Here is a 14,601-nt window from a genome sequence, read left to right on the forward strand (position 1 = left end):
GTATACAGTATGTTCTGCGCTGTGTTCAATTGTGTTAAAAAAAAGATTGTCTCTTGCGCCGCCCAAATGCATGATGGGAAGTTGGGCAACCAAGACTGTTAGTAGTGGCTGCTAAAGCCAATAAAAGTGTCGGTCCAATGAACCTGTGTCTACTCGTATTTCTCTGCCTTTCAGTCTCAATGTTCTAAAACGGCGTCATTGTAAACTGTTTGAGGCAACGCATGAACGGGTCATTCCGTCCATGCGTTAATTGCGTCAAATATTTTAACGTGATTAATTAAAAAGATTAATTACCGCCCGTTAATGCGATAAATTTGACGGCCCTAGTTCTAACACATTATATATGCAAATATACTAACTGGTCGTAATTGAATGCAACAAATGTTTTTCCCTAGTGGGCAAGTTGGTGAATTGCACTACACTGTTGTCAATACTAATACAAATCATCTCAAAGAGCTGACAAAAAAATAATAAAATCAGGGCACTAATTCCATGCATGTTGCTAGATGACCACAGCACTCCCCTGCCGAGATCTTTAAGATTTTCTTATGCAATCCGTTTCTCCATGTGTGTTTTTCTGAAACATGTAATTACACAGGCAGCTGGCGAGAATGATATTGTGACTGTGAGTAGCATTTGCGGTGGCTTTGATGTACCCGACTTCCACGATATATTCCCGTCATTTCCACGAAACCTCCTGTGGGACTTTGTCTGCTTTTCTTGTAGGTTTGCAATATGTTTGGCCTTCAAATAAAATCTGTGATTCACTATTCAAATCGTATTTCAGATTTTAATTAACTTTGACTTTTCTTCCCACTCCCGCATCTGGCATTTGCCTTATTTCCCCTGACACCAAACAAGCCTTTTGCACAGCATTAAGTGATATAAACTTCCACAGAAATAATAGAAATAGACCTTTCTTTTCCGGTACAGAGAATGTGAAAAAATATGATGACTATATTAGCATTAAAAAAATAATTCCAGTGATTTCAATTCCTGTATTGAGTCTCATTGGAGGAAGAAATAAAATCCTACTAATGGATTTGTTTGCTTTAACTTTGTTTGCTTCAGCTTCAACTTTGGACACAATTGACAGCATACCCTGTATGCGCTTATAATTTGTATTTCGTTCCTCGGGGAAAAAAAAAGAAAAGTAGGTGACTTACTTCTTAAAGTATGTCAAGAGACCCAAAAGGCGTAGGATTGAGGTAATGCAACTTTATTAGTCCAGAGAAAATTAAATCTTTGGGTTTTTTTAAGCCTCAAATGAATACTGATTATTCACTGACTCACAGATTTTTCACTAAATGTATTATTAACCTGTTTAAATCCCTCATTGGTGGTTTATTGATGCTTATTCAAGACTTTTTTTCTTTTGGTTAAAACCAAAATAATTCAATGCTATTTTAATAAACATCATTTACCGTAATTTTCAGACTATAAGCCGCTACTTTTTTCCCTTCATTTTGAATCCTGCAGCTAATAGTTCAACAGAGATGATTTATTAGGGTTAATAGGTAACACTAACTCAATTTATGTCCAACTCGGATCTTTTACATCCATTCAAAAGTAGGATAATTTGCCGGATAACACTAAATGACATCTATTATAAGCATTCATTAATGCTCGGGACAGTGTCATGTCATAATTATGATGGTCTAATGACAATGTTATGGCCCACTGTCAAATAAAGTGTTACCAAATACCATAACTAGCAATTAATGAAACAACTGGAACAGAAACTGAAGAAATAATTATCTCAGAACAGGAATTTTGATTGTTATTTACATCTGTAGCGCTACAATGCATGCTAGGAGGCATGTTGGACAACAACAGCATTGACAGCAGTAGAGGTTGACTGTCTCCCGCAAGGGCGCAGTGAAGGCCAAATGAAGTTTCTTGAAGCAATGAAGCTTTCAGACAATTAGTTCAAAGCTTCATGGTGATTCATATGGTCTTATGACAGTCGTTTGATGTTGCTGTCAAATAAAGTGTTACCGGTTAATATCTTTTGGTGTAAATATCCCATAATACAGTGAGGACAGCTCTGTCTTATAGTCCAGTGTGGCTTATCTACAGTATGAACAAATTTAGTTTTCGGGTCAAATTTGGTGAGTGACGACTTATTGTCAGGTGCACCTTCGAGTGCGAAAAATTACAGTAATTGTTTGTTATTTCCTACTTTAAATTGATTTTTCAAAATTTAAAAAACATACAGAACCAACATTGACCTATCAAATGAAAGAAGACTCTCTTCTATCACTAGGAACAAACATCTCAACACTTTATTTGGGTGATTCCCAGGTCCTTTCCTGTTCTGTAACTCAAAATAAACAGGAAGAGACCCATAAAATACCCCAAAATCAACAGGAAGTAACTGAAAATGAACAGCTAAATGACTTTAAATGGCCCAAAATTACCTCATTGCCTGCCACTACCGGCCATGGACGTTCAATCAGTTTGAAATGGGAGGGTTCAAATAGATTGGACGTCTGCTAATAATAAACTCATTCCAATTTGCAGCAGAAGCTCGTTTTTCTGTTTATTAGTTGTCTGTAGAATATCCTAGAATGATTTCCTGACCAATGTATCTATAATTGTTCTATCGTCATATCGTTAAATCATCATTATCGTGAGCTTTGTATCGCAAATAGTATCGTATCGTGAGGTACCAAGAAGTTCCCACTCCTAAAAAAATACAGTATGGGGTGCTACTTGCAGCTCCCAGTTGTTTACTGAACGTAACACAATTATAGCTGCTCTGCCATTGACTATTACCTAGCATCTTCCTGGCATCCAATTGGCTAGCGCCGTCAATAACAGACAAGGAGTTAACCAGTGTCTGACCAAGCCATGATAGCAATTACTTTTCAATAAAGTGCTATGAGTTGATCACTAGTAGACGTCCAATCCATTTGAAGCGGGAGGGTGGCATCCCTCTTACTTCAAATGGATTGGACATCTTGCACTGTTAATGACAGACTTATTGTTTATCTTTTGATCATAAGCGGATTTTAAGGGGGGGGCCAGGCTCCCCCTGGTGGCCGAAAAGTGTTATTGCATGAAATTGACTTTCCTATACTGTATATATATAAAAGTCGTAAAGCAATAAAACTGCAACAAAAACGAATTAAATGAACAAAAAAATATATTTTTACATTGGTGCCATTCGTTTGTGCTACTTGTTACGACACCCCTCTGTTATTGAGAGAGTTGGTACGCTCCATTAACATAACATAACAGAGGGGTGTCCTAACAAGTAGCACAAACGAATGGCACAAATTCGGAGCTATTTTGCAGTAAATGAGGGGCTTAGAGGGACGTCATCACTTGAAATTAATATCTAAAGCCACCCAATTTACCGCAAAACGGACCCGAATTTTTTTGTGCTCTGTTCGTGCTAGTTGTTAGGACACTCCTCTGTTATTGAGAGAGTCGGTACGCTCCATTAGCTGCGGGGAGCTAAGCTAAGAAAAAGCTACGAGTGACGTCCCCACTCGAAATCAATATCTCAATTAAAGCATAATACTGTGTCTACAAAATCGTTGCAGCACAAATGATTAACATCATTTTTATGTAAATTTGCATCTGATGGGGGCACATATAGCAATATACAAAGTGACGTCTTTTTTATTATTATTATTATTTTTAACTTCTGGGTCATCGTCTTTGCAATTGTCTTGCGAGCCTTTTGCTGTCGTGCTGCGAGCCAGTTGGTGTCGTGTTGTGGCAACTGCCGTTCGTGCTTCTGCCAATTTGCAATCGCGCTTTAGGAATTGGGGATTGTGTTGTGGCAACTTGCATTTGTGCTGCGAGCCATTTGCTGCCGTGTTGAGGCAATTGGGGTTCGTGCTTTTGCCAATTTGCAGTCGCGCTTTAGGAATTGGGGATCGTGTTGTGGCAGTTTGCATTCGTGCTTTTTTTCTTTTGCAAAGCGTTTGCAATTGGGGTTCGTGCTTTTTCTGTTTGCAAAGTGTTTGGACTTTGCATTTCGCCTGACACCTCTCGGCCACCGTAGTTTTCAGGGTAAAACGGACAAATTAAAAATAAATCGGGGGCTTCATGTGCCATGAATCTGCTATGGCACCATATAGACATGTTGTTCTATCAAACGCAACAGTTGTTTTGGCTTCAAATACAGCAGTTTCTTTTATAGAGGAGCTCAAGAGCAGAAACTGCTGTTTCAGTCTTGTCTGTGTTTTCCGCCCTATGCTTTTGATTTTAGTTTGATGAGTGCACATAACGTCCCATAGTACCAATCAGCGCTCGTTGTGTGGCTAAACAATCTGATGAGATTCACGCCTTGCGAGAAAATAGACCTTTAAAAAAGACGCCGGCGGCACGTCCCCTACTGTGTTTCAGATAGGAACGAAAATCCATAATGTTCCGCTTTAATGTCAGCGTGGGTCATCTGGAGTGTTTATAACGTTGTTGTTTTTCTCATTGCTGATCCTTGATTACACAGTCAAGTGATCAGAGCGCACGATTGCCCTTTAAGAGATTGTGCGGCGGCAGACTCCTAATTAAGATGACGGCCATAAACACAAAGTGTGTGTGCGGGTGTGTATTTCTCCAAGCAGAACGGATGGAAATATTGAAAATGGAAAATTTCATGAGCGTCTTACTATTTGTTAGCAGAAATTCACGGAATTCTGGTGCTTATTATGTTGTCTCTGTTTGTTTCTTATTATGATGATGTTGTCACGTTATTGTTGCATTAGTGGAAGTGGGCCGGTCTCCTAGGCGAGGTTTGGTGCAGCAGAGCAGTTCTGATGAATGAAGACACTTTGGGGGCTTTAATGTCGAGTACGTTTAGAGCAGGACATGATGATAGGAATAGCTGATGCGCAACTGTTTATCATTTCAGGACACAGTGATTGTTATAATTGATTCAGAATTTAAATTTATTTCTAATAACTTGTGTTGGGCACGTTACTTTAAAAAAGTAATTAGTTACGTTACTCACTACTTCTTCCAAAAAGTAACTGAGTTAGTAACTGAATTACTCTATAGTAAAAGTAACTAGTTACCAGGGACAGTAACTATTTCCGTTACTTTAAGAAGAACTTGTTGTATGTCAAAGAATTTGAAATTTTCTGAGCACTATTCGAGTCAGTGGAATAGAGAAGAACAGACAGGTAGTTAACTTGTTAGGTGCTTCAGCAGATTTGAATTGCTTACCACAAATGTCGACAAAAGCTTTGCCCCGCAGACATGGCGCTCCGCATACGCATAACACGCACTGCGCATAGGGCACCAACTGCCTGAAGGGGCACCAAAAAAAAAATCAAGTTTGTAAAAAATCCTAAAAAATAGTAATTGGAATAATAACAACAATATATAGTATTTAAAATAAAACTTTGTAGGGCCACTAACAACTGATTCTTGCACTTTAATGTTTGTATTTAAAGTTCATTATTTATGTTCATTTACAGATGTTTATTTGTAAATAGTTGAGGAATTTATTTATTTTTATTTTAAATTATTTAGTTTTATTTATTTGAGTATTTGTTGCCATTGGTAGTTTTTTTTTTTTTTATAAAGACTTAATTATTATTATTTATCTATTATTTTTGTTTTTTGTTTCATTTTGTTCTTGTTTGGTTTGACAGTTTTTGAAACATTTGTAAATGTGAATAATTGTGAAATATTAATGTTGACAACAAAGTTATTTCGTAAAATAAAGCAATACTGACAAATGTTCAGATATTGTTCATTTCTATCGTTGGGAGGTGGATGGGGGGCTGGGGGGGCACCACAAAGCATTTATGCCTAGGGCACCAAAATAGCTAGCGCCGGCCCTGCCGGGACATAAATTACATATTACATGCAGGTTCTTTCCTTTAATTTTGACAAACTTGAAATAGTGTCTATATCTCCACCTCTTAAAGGACAATTTTTCTTCTGAATGCTCTGCCATCCCGACCCTGTGCATCTGTTTTGCGTGTGTGTGTTTGCTGCACGCGCTGTTCCGGTTTGCTTGTGAAAACACCGGCTCTGATTGGCTTACCACGACACATGACTCTAACCCTCAGCCAATCACAATCACTTCCATCGCATCTCTCGAGGGGCTGCATTCAGGTAGGCTCGTTTCCCGACAATTCACATCACCTTCAAAGCGTCTGCCGTCCTCAAGATGGAAGCAGAATTATTGCTGGCTGACAATGGGAGATGGGAACGAGGTGTAGCAAACACAGAAACGTTACCAAACTTTGGAAAGCATTGTCTAATTGAATGAGCAGGGACAAACAGCTTGGTGTCAGAAGTACGCGCGCTATTCTCGAACCTGAACGCACCCCAAGTCTTGGATAACAGAGCAGAGAGTCGACTCGACACGGCTGTGGGTTTCTTCAATTTATTCAGAGCAGCGCTTTTGACCGTCAGTAACGTTAACGGCGTTGTAACGGCGGAAAAAGTAATTAGTTAGATTACCCCGTTACTGAAAAAATTATGCCGTTACGTAACGGCGTTATTTATAACGGCGTTACTCCCAACACTGCTAATAACTCATTTCACACAGCTGTCTTTATGCATTTTTTCTGGTAATTTCTTTTTACCTGTACTGTTCAGCTGCTTAGACACAGAGAATGGGACTCTAAAGCCCCTTTCAGACATACCTAAACACCGTTAAAATCCAGGGATTTAAACGGGGAGCCCTCATGTGTGAAAGCAATTTCCAGGGTCGACTGACACGGAGCTGACCCGGACATTTATCAAGTCACGTCTTAGTATAATGTCCGGGACTTTCCCGGGAAGCGGTGTGTGTGAAACTAGGCGTTAAATTCCCGGGTCAAGCACGATGGCTGATGACGTAAATATCATGGCGGGCTGACCGTCATTTCCTCTTTCTTCGCACTAAGACGAAAAGCGATACATATACATTGCAATTATAAACATGGCAAACTGGAAATAGCAAAATTAAACTGAAAACAAAATGAAATTAACTCATTCACTCCCAGCCATTTTCACTGGTGCAACCCCCTTCGCTCCCGGCCGTTTTACTGGATTTTGACCGATTTTGCAAGGCCCACAGAAAATTCTGTTCTATTGCTATATAAACATGGAACCCATCAAAAGAAAGATTAGACTCTCTTCTTTCAGCAGGAAAAAAAGTTAGTTTATCTTTTTCCATTCTTTAGAAATCAGCATTAGAAAATAACTTAGTTTGAGCAATTTTCCAATTTCTGATGAAAAAACAGAGAAATTGATCTTTTTGTGAAAGCATACATTTCAAAACTTTGACTTTAACACAGCTATTTTGTTCTTTTGTGTCCCAAACATCTGAATGTTTTCCTTCTACAAAAAATCATGAACAACAAGACAGATAGAGCTTTTGATAGCAAAGTAATAATTTATTTACACATAACTAAACTATTGAACTGAGAGATGACGCTGTTGTGGCCGCGACAGCCGGGGTAAACTTTTCCCTCATCGCTGCTTGTCTCATCAAGATGGATTTTTTTGAGTCTTTCTTTTGTGGTGACCACTGCCTCGTGGCGGAGTTCGCCTGGGGAACTTGTGTGAGGCATGTTGTGTTCCTGGGGGGGACTGGTTCGGCCGTGCGCATTTCCGGCTGAGTTGCGGGACACTAGTGGGTGCGGGGGACGTGAGCGGCCGAGCACGGTGGCGCGGGCTCTGCTCAGCGAGCAGCACAGACTCAACGGCATCGTCTGCTGCACTGGTTGTCCCAGTCGTTCTGCTCGGTCGTCCGCCACCTGGCATCCTGGACGTCCTCCTGGTTGTCGCACTTGGTCGTTCGTCGCCTAGTGTCCCGGTCGTCCTGCTCGGACTTCCCGCGCCTGGCGTCCTGGACTTCCACTCGGTCGTCTTCCGCCGGCGGCCCGGCCTTTCATTCCATTGAATCGGGTTGCGGGTCTTACCAAATGCGCTGCTACCCTTCAGTGGCCAGTTTTATTGTTTTAAAATGGATTTTCAGCATTGTGCTTTGGAGCAAAGTTGCATCAGAACCTAGAGATGTCTCTTGTGAAAAAAAACGTAAAAGACGTATAAATACGTTTTTGGGACACTGAAACAATTAGAAATAGAATTTATCTATGCATTTTTGGGAGCAATTGAGTTAATAAATACTAAAGGTACAATTACCGTAATTTCCGGACTACAAGCCGCTACTTTTTTCCCTCATTTTGGGTCCTACGGCGTGTGCAGTGATGCGGCCAATTGGTGTATTTTTCTGATGGCCGCCAGGGGCGCTCGAGCATGGAATGTGGGAGTGACACACGTGGAATACATGTGTCGAGGAAGACGCTAGTTTGCACTATTACCGGTTAGTGCAAACTAACCGGTTTAACTTTGTGCGTTGTGCATGAATAGAGGTGGTGGACCCCTCGTCTTTGTGCATGAGCAGAATTGGCTGACCCGCATCATTGAAAATGCTAGAAGAAATTAAAGTGGACATCCAAGTTGTTACGAAATGCGCTACTGCCCTTCAGTGGCCAGTTTTATTGCTTTAAATGATTTTCAGCATTGTGCTTTGGACCTAAGTTGCATCAGAACCTAGGGATGTCTCTTGTGAAAAAAAAAATGTAAAAGACGTATAAATACGTCTTTGGGACACTGAAACAATTAAAAATAGAACATATTTATACGTTTTTGGGAGCAAATGAGTTAAATTGCTACTGGATCGTAGAGCCGAGGAAGAGAGTCCATCGTCCATCTTTGGAAATGTGTGGTTTATTTATTTGGCGATGCCGACCAAAAAACGTAAGGTGATAAAATCATGCATAATGTAAAACAGGTAATAAAATCGTGCCAGCCGCCCGCCCCGCACAGAGAGCGCAGAGTCGGCAACACGGGACAAGTCTGTGAAAGTGTCCAACCTGCGTTATTCCCGTGATATCTCTCCATGTGTGAAAGCAATGACGCGGGTAAATCCTGCGTCACCTTATATGGGAATTTGCTGGGATATAAGTCTGAAAGCGGCTCAAGTGTCCTAATGGTCTAAACAGTTTTAATGTATCATATAGGAGTTTGATATACTCCCATTGTGATTGTTTATTATGTTTTATTTATTAGGAAAAGCAGCGAACAGGGAGGGATTATGGGGGGACAGAAAGCAACAAAGCAGACAGAAGAGGAGAAGCACGAACAACAACAAAAAATACATTATTATGCGCCTGTGCTACCTATGAACATAATGGTGTTGCCGTCAGCTACTGTAATTTACGGACGACAAGTCGCTTCTTTTTTCCCTCATTTCGAATCCAGTGGCTTATAGTCAAATGTGGCTTATTTGTTGATTTATTTGGGTTAATAGGTAACACTTTATTTGACGGCAACGTCATAAGAATGCCATAAGACCGTTGTAATTATGACACGACACTATCATGGGCATTAATGAATGCTTATGACAGGTGTCATTAAGTATCATCTGGCAAATTATGTTACTAACTCCATTTATGTCCAGCTCGGATCTTTTACATCCATTCAAAAGTGAGATCATCTGCAGGATCACACAAAATGACATCTGTCATAAGCATTCATTAATGCTCATGGCAGTGTCATGTCGTAATTATGATTGTCTTATGACAGTTTTATGGCATTAGTGTAAAATAAAGTGTTACCAAATACCAGAGCTAGCAATTACTGAAACAACTGGAACCGGAACTGAAGAAATAACTAGCACAGAACATGCAATTTGATTGTTATTTACATTTGTAGCTGTGCAATGCATGCTAGGAGGCATGTTAGATGACAACAGTGTTAACAGCAGGCGGCAGCAGAGGTTGACTGTGAGCACAGCTGCGGCTTATAGTCCAGTGCGGTTTATCTATGAAAAAATGCAGTTTTCGTGTCAAATTTGGTGAGTGGCGGCTTATAGTCAGGTGTGCCTTATAGTCCGAAAATTACGGTAATTATATTTACCCGTGGACGTCTTTACGCATTTCTATGAGTTTTTTTTTTTTTTTTTTTTTTTTTTTTTTTAATCCATATACTAGTTCACATTATTTTTTTATTTTGTGTTTTATTAAATGCTATTTTAAGTATTTTTTATTTCTTTTTATAACATGATTAAGGTGTCTCATATAAATATATGTTTTTAAATTTAAATACTATTTTTAGTTTCTGATTTTACGTAACTATTTTTTTTCATTTCATTTTCATTTTTTGTTTAATTGTAACATATTGGCAGTTTCTCATTTGATATATTTTACATTATTTATTATTATTATTATATATAATTAAGATTATATTATAAGATTGTATAAATGTGTATAATTAAGATTATATTTACGATTTAAACTCTTTATAGTGTCTATTTTTGGTAATTAAAAAAGAAAATAAAACTTAACCCCATAAAGGCCATAACATTAACATTTAGTCCGTAACATGAAGTCCATCTTACATAACAAAGAATATGCCAGGTCTCAATTAAAACTATATTTTATATTTTAAATATATATATATATATTTCTCTAATAATTAAAATGTTAAATGAATAAAATATTAATCAATGAATCAATGAATAAAAACAGAAATACACTCTGGTTACACCTCCCAATAACACTGAAATTTACATTTTTTATTTTTTATATATTTTGAATTTCGTAGTATTTAACTCACTCTCTGCCATCGACAATGATAGCCGTCCAATCCATTTGGACTCTCTCCAAATGGACTGGACGTCAATGGCAGCCGATATGTTAAATGAGTGCCCTATATAAAAGGTTAAAGCTAAAAAAAAATCATCTACACGCACAAGTCATATCAGTGCTCAAAAAACAGGACTATTCACAAAAGAAAATTCATTGTTTTGATATTTTCAGAGGTTGAAGTACATACAAAAGACGAAAGAGTAATTACAGAAACACAACAAACCCACTTGTTGTATTTTCTTTTGCTAATTTGTGTTCTAAAGTTGGATGATGAGTTGCAGGCGCATAACAAGGTCAAGCTAATCAATTATTCATCAGGGGAGAGGCTGCATTATTTTGCATGCATCCTCGCAAAAAATGTTTTGTTTTTTTAGCTCGGCGATTGTTTACGCCGTTAAGTATCCCCGTTCGCCTTCTTGCGTCAGCCTCGTGTGAGATTAACGGATGAATAAAAGATAAGCAGAGGCCACCTGAGTTTCCTTCCTGCTCACGCATTATACAGTGGAGAGAAAAAGTTTGCACACCTCTGTTTAAATTCTATGCTTTTAGAATATAAAATAAGCCTTCCTGAGATGTTTTTTTTTTCACGATTGGATAGTAAAAGTTAGAGTTTACATGGTCACAATACATTTACACAATACATTTAAATAGGTGTTTGTAGACCTTTTATATCATTTATGTCTTTCTATCTTTGCCAAAATACCCTACTTTTCGCACTATAAGGCGCACCTGACTATAAGCCGCAGCCCACCAAATTTGGCACGAAAACGGCATTTGTTCATAAATAAGTCGCACTGGACTATAAGCCACAGCTGTCCTCACTGTATCATGGGATATTTACACCAAAAGATATTAACCGGTACAACCTTATTTGACAGGGGCATCATATCAAAAAATCAAAAATTAATATTCGATATCAAAAATTGATATTCGATATATTCTGCGTCCTATATGTTATACTGGGGACGGGTTTCAATAAGCTTCGGCTTCTCCTGTCAGCACTTTTCTTTTCGGGTTGAATTAATTGTAAACCCATATAAATGCTGTATGTTTGTTTGGATTTGTCATGCCTGAAGGGAAAATAAATCAATAAAAATATGACCGACTGTCATAAGACCAAATGAACCATCATTAAACTTTGAACCAATTAGTGCAAAGCTTTATTGCTTCAAGAAGCTTCATTTGGCTATCACTGCTCCCTTGGGGGAGACAGTCAACTTCTGCTGCCACCTGCTGTTGACTCTTGTCATCCAACATGCCTCTTAGAATGCATTGACTTACAGTGGGGGGAAAAAGTATTTAGTCAACACCTAATTGTACAAGTTCTCCCACTTTAAAATATTAGAGAGGCCTGTAATTGTCAATATGGGTAAACCTCAACCATGAGAGACAGAATGTGGAAAAAAAAACAGAATTTCATATTGTTTGATTTTTAAACAATTTATTTGCAAATCGTGGTGTAAGTAAGTAAGCAAGTATTTGCTCACCTACAAACAAGCAAGATTTCTGGCTGTCAAAGAGGTCTAACTTCTTCTAACGAGGTCTACCGAGGCTCCACTCGTTACCTGTATTAATGGCACCTGTTTTAACTCATTATCAGTATAAAAGACATCTGTCCACAACCTCAGTCAGTCACACTCCAAACTCCACTATGGCCAAGACCAAAGAGCTGTTGAAGGACACCAGAGACAAAATTGTAGACCTGCACCAGGCTGAGAAGACTGAATCTGCAATAGGTAAAACACTTGGTGTAAAGAAATCAACTGTGGGAGCAATTATTAGAAAATGGAAGACATACAAGACCACTGATAACCTCCCTCAATCTGGGTCTCCTTGCAAGATCTCACCCCGAGGTGTCAAAATGATAACAATTGAGAACAATTGGTGGTTGACTAAATACTTATTTGCCCCACTGTAGAGACATTGGTAAATTGAGGTACCACTGTAATTTTTGTGTAAGTTCCCATATATTACACATATTATCATAGTCAGCCAATTCAGGGTGTACTCTGCCCACTACCCACAGTTAGCTGGGATCAGCTCCAGCACCCCCCGTGACCCTCGTGAGGATGAGCGCTTTTATTTATTAATGCATCCTTTTCCTCCATACTAACCACAATGTACATTTGCCTTTACACCAAAGACATTTGTAATGAAATATCTCCATGTTTTTTCACGCCTGTGACTTTTTTGATCAACTTTACATGTCCCACAATCCAATGACACGGCCATTTCACGGCCGCTGACATCGCGGCTCGGGTCCGCGAACGGATATCGACGGCGCCGAAGAGGAAATCCAATTGCCGCCTGTTTTTCTCTCGTAGGCCGGGATTAATTTCACGCTTGGCTCGTCAGGTTTGCTCTCGCTTCATTTGACGCCTTAGTGGAAATTGATTCCCTTTGTTGACACACTTAAGACGCGTCATTTACACTCGTCAGTCGTCCCCGAGAAATGTGAATTTTACAAATATTTTCATTTGGGAGCTTGTCAGCGGGCAGCGGAGCGACCATGCATTTCTAATTTTCTGCTAATAGCAATTTTACGCCATTGACGGCAATAGACGTCTGAACATCAATCATTCGCAAGTCGTTGACGTCCAATGACTTCACTATCGTTAGCATGGCTGGTATTTTGAGTTCTCGCCACTTCCTGATCTCAATTTTCCCCAACTACAGTCAAATGTTTTCTCCGTTGACTTGAATTTTTATGATTTATTATGATTATTTAGCACTAAAATGATGTCATCGGTATCGGCAAGTACCGTATTGGCCCGAATATAAGATGGTGTTTTTTGCATTGAAATAAGACTGAAAAAGTGGGGGTCATCTTATATTTGCGGTCTAGCCATTATACCCATTCACGACGCTAGATGGCGCCAGATATCATTGAAGCGATATTCTGTCATGACAGATCTCAGCTACTCTCAAGTTTAACCAGTTTGCGTTATTTTATTGCAATGTTTTTCCTCATTCAGATTTGTTTCAAGACTACAGTTACAGTTAGACTTTACTTTGATGCTTAATGCAGTTATTGCAGTTTTGTTGTTTTATCACAATAGATTGGTTTATTTACATTTCAAAAACCAGAAGCCATTCATTTACGAATGTGATCACACTTTAGTTTCTATATTTAAATATTCAGATATTAAGATTTGAATGAGGCAAAATAACATGCTTTTTCTCTCAAATATATTATTATAATCATTTGTTTCAGATGTACTATAACTATTTTCTGTATAAAAATTAAGTTGGTGTTCAAAAAGTCTTTTTTCAAACTTAAGTCTTGAAAAAGAGGGGGTCGTCTTATAATCAGGGCCGTCTTATATTCGGGCCAATACGGTACTAATAAATAACGTGACAATGCTGTGCAATTTGTACTTTTCAGTATTTAATTTACAACCAAGATGGCCTCTAGATTAAAAGATGATAGACATCCAATCTTGTGGCATCCAATCACCGTTTTTCTCTGACTTTATCGCGAGTAGACGTCCAATCCATTTGCACGACTAGCACCATCAATGACAGACAATGTGCTAAGCAGCGTCTGACCAAGCCATAATAGCAATTACTTTACATAAAAGGGAACTTCGGACTTAAAGACTTGTAGGCTGTAACACGCTACAATTGTTCTCTTTTACTAGGGCTGTCAAACAATTAAAATTTTTAATCGAGTTAATTACAGCTTAAAAATTAATTAATCGTAATTAATCGCAATTAATCGCAATTCAAACCATCTATAAAATATGGCATATTTTTCTGTAAATTATTGTTGGAATGGTAAGATAAGACACAAGATGGATATATACATTCAACATACGGTACATAAGGACTGTATTTGTTTATTATAACAATAAATCAACAAGATGGCATTAACATTATTAACATTCTATTAAAGCGATCCATGGATAGAAAGACTTGTAGTTCTTAAAAGAAAAATGTTAGTACAAGTTATAGAAATTTTATATTAAAACCCCTCTTAATGTTTTCG

At 38.4% G+C, this 14,601-nt stretch overlaps 1 protein-coding gene across 4 annotated transcripts in view; it reads left to right on the plus strand.

Moving 5' to 3' along the window:
* Positions 1-14,601, plus strand: part of LOC130909119 (carbohydrate sulfotransferase 15-like) — a 76,428-nt gene that overhangs the window by 37,942 nt on the left and 23,885 nt on the right. The window contains exon 1 of one of the 4 annotated variants that reach the window (XM_057825214.1): positions 12,289-12,349. The exons of the other annotated variants lie outside the window; for them this stretch is intronic. The gene's annotated coding sequence lies outside the window, so the exon portion shown is untranslated. Of the gene's footprint in view, positions 1-12,288; positions 12,350-14,601 lie in introns of those variants that run through there. 4 annotated transcript variants of the gene reach the window in all.

Source organism: Corythoichthys intestinalis, chromosome 21 (genome assembly GCF_030265065.1).
Source record: "Corythoichthys intestinalis isolate RoL2023-P3 chromosome 21, ASM3026506v1, whole genome shotgun sequence".
NCBI classification, from domain to species: Eukaryota; Metazoa; Chordata; class Actinopteri; order Syngnathiformes; family Syngnathidae; genus Corythoichthys; species Corythoichthys intestinalis.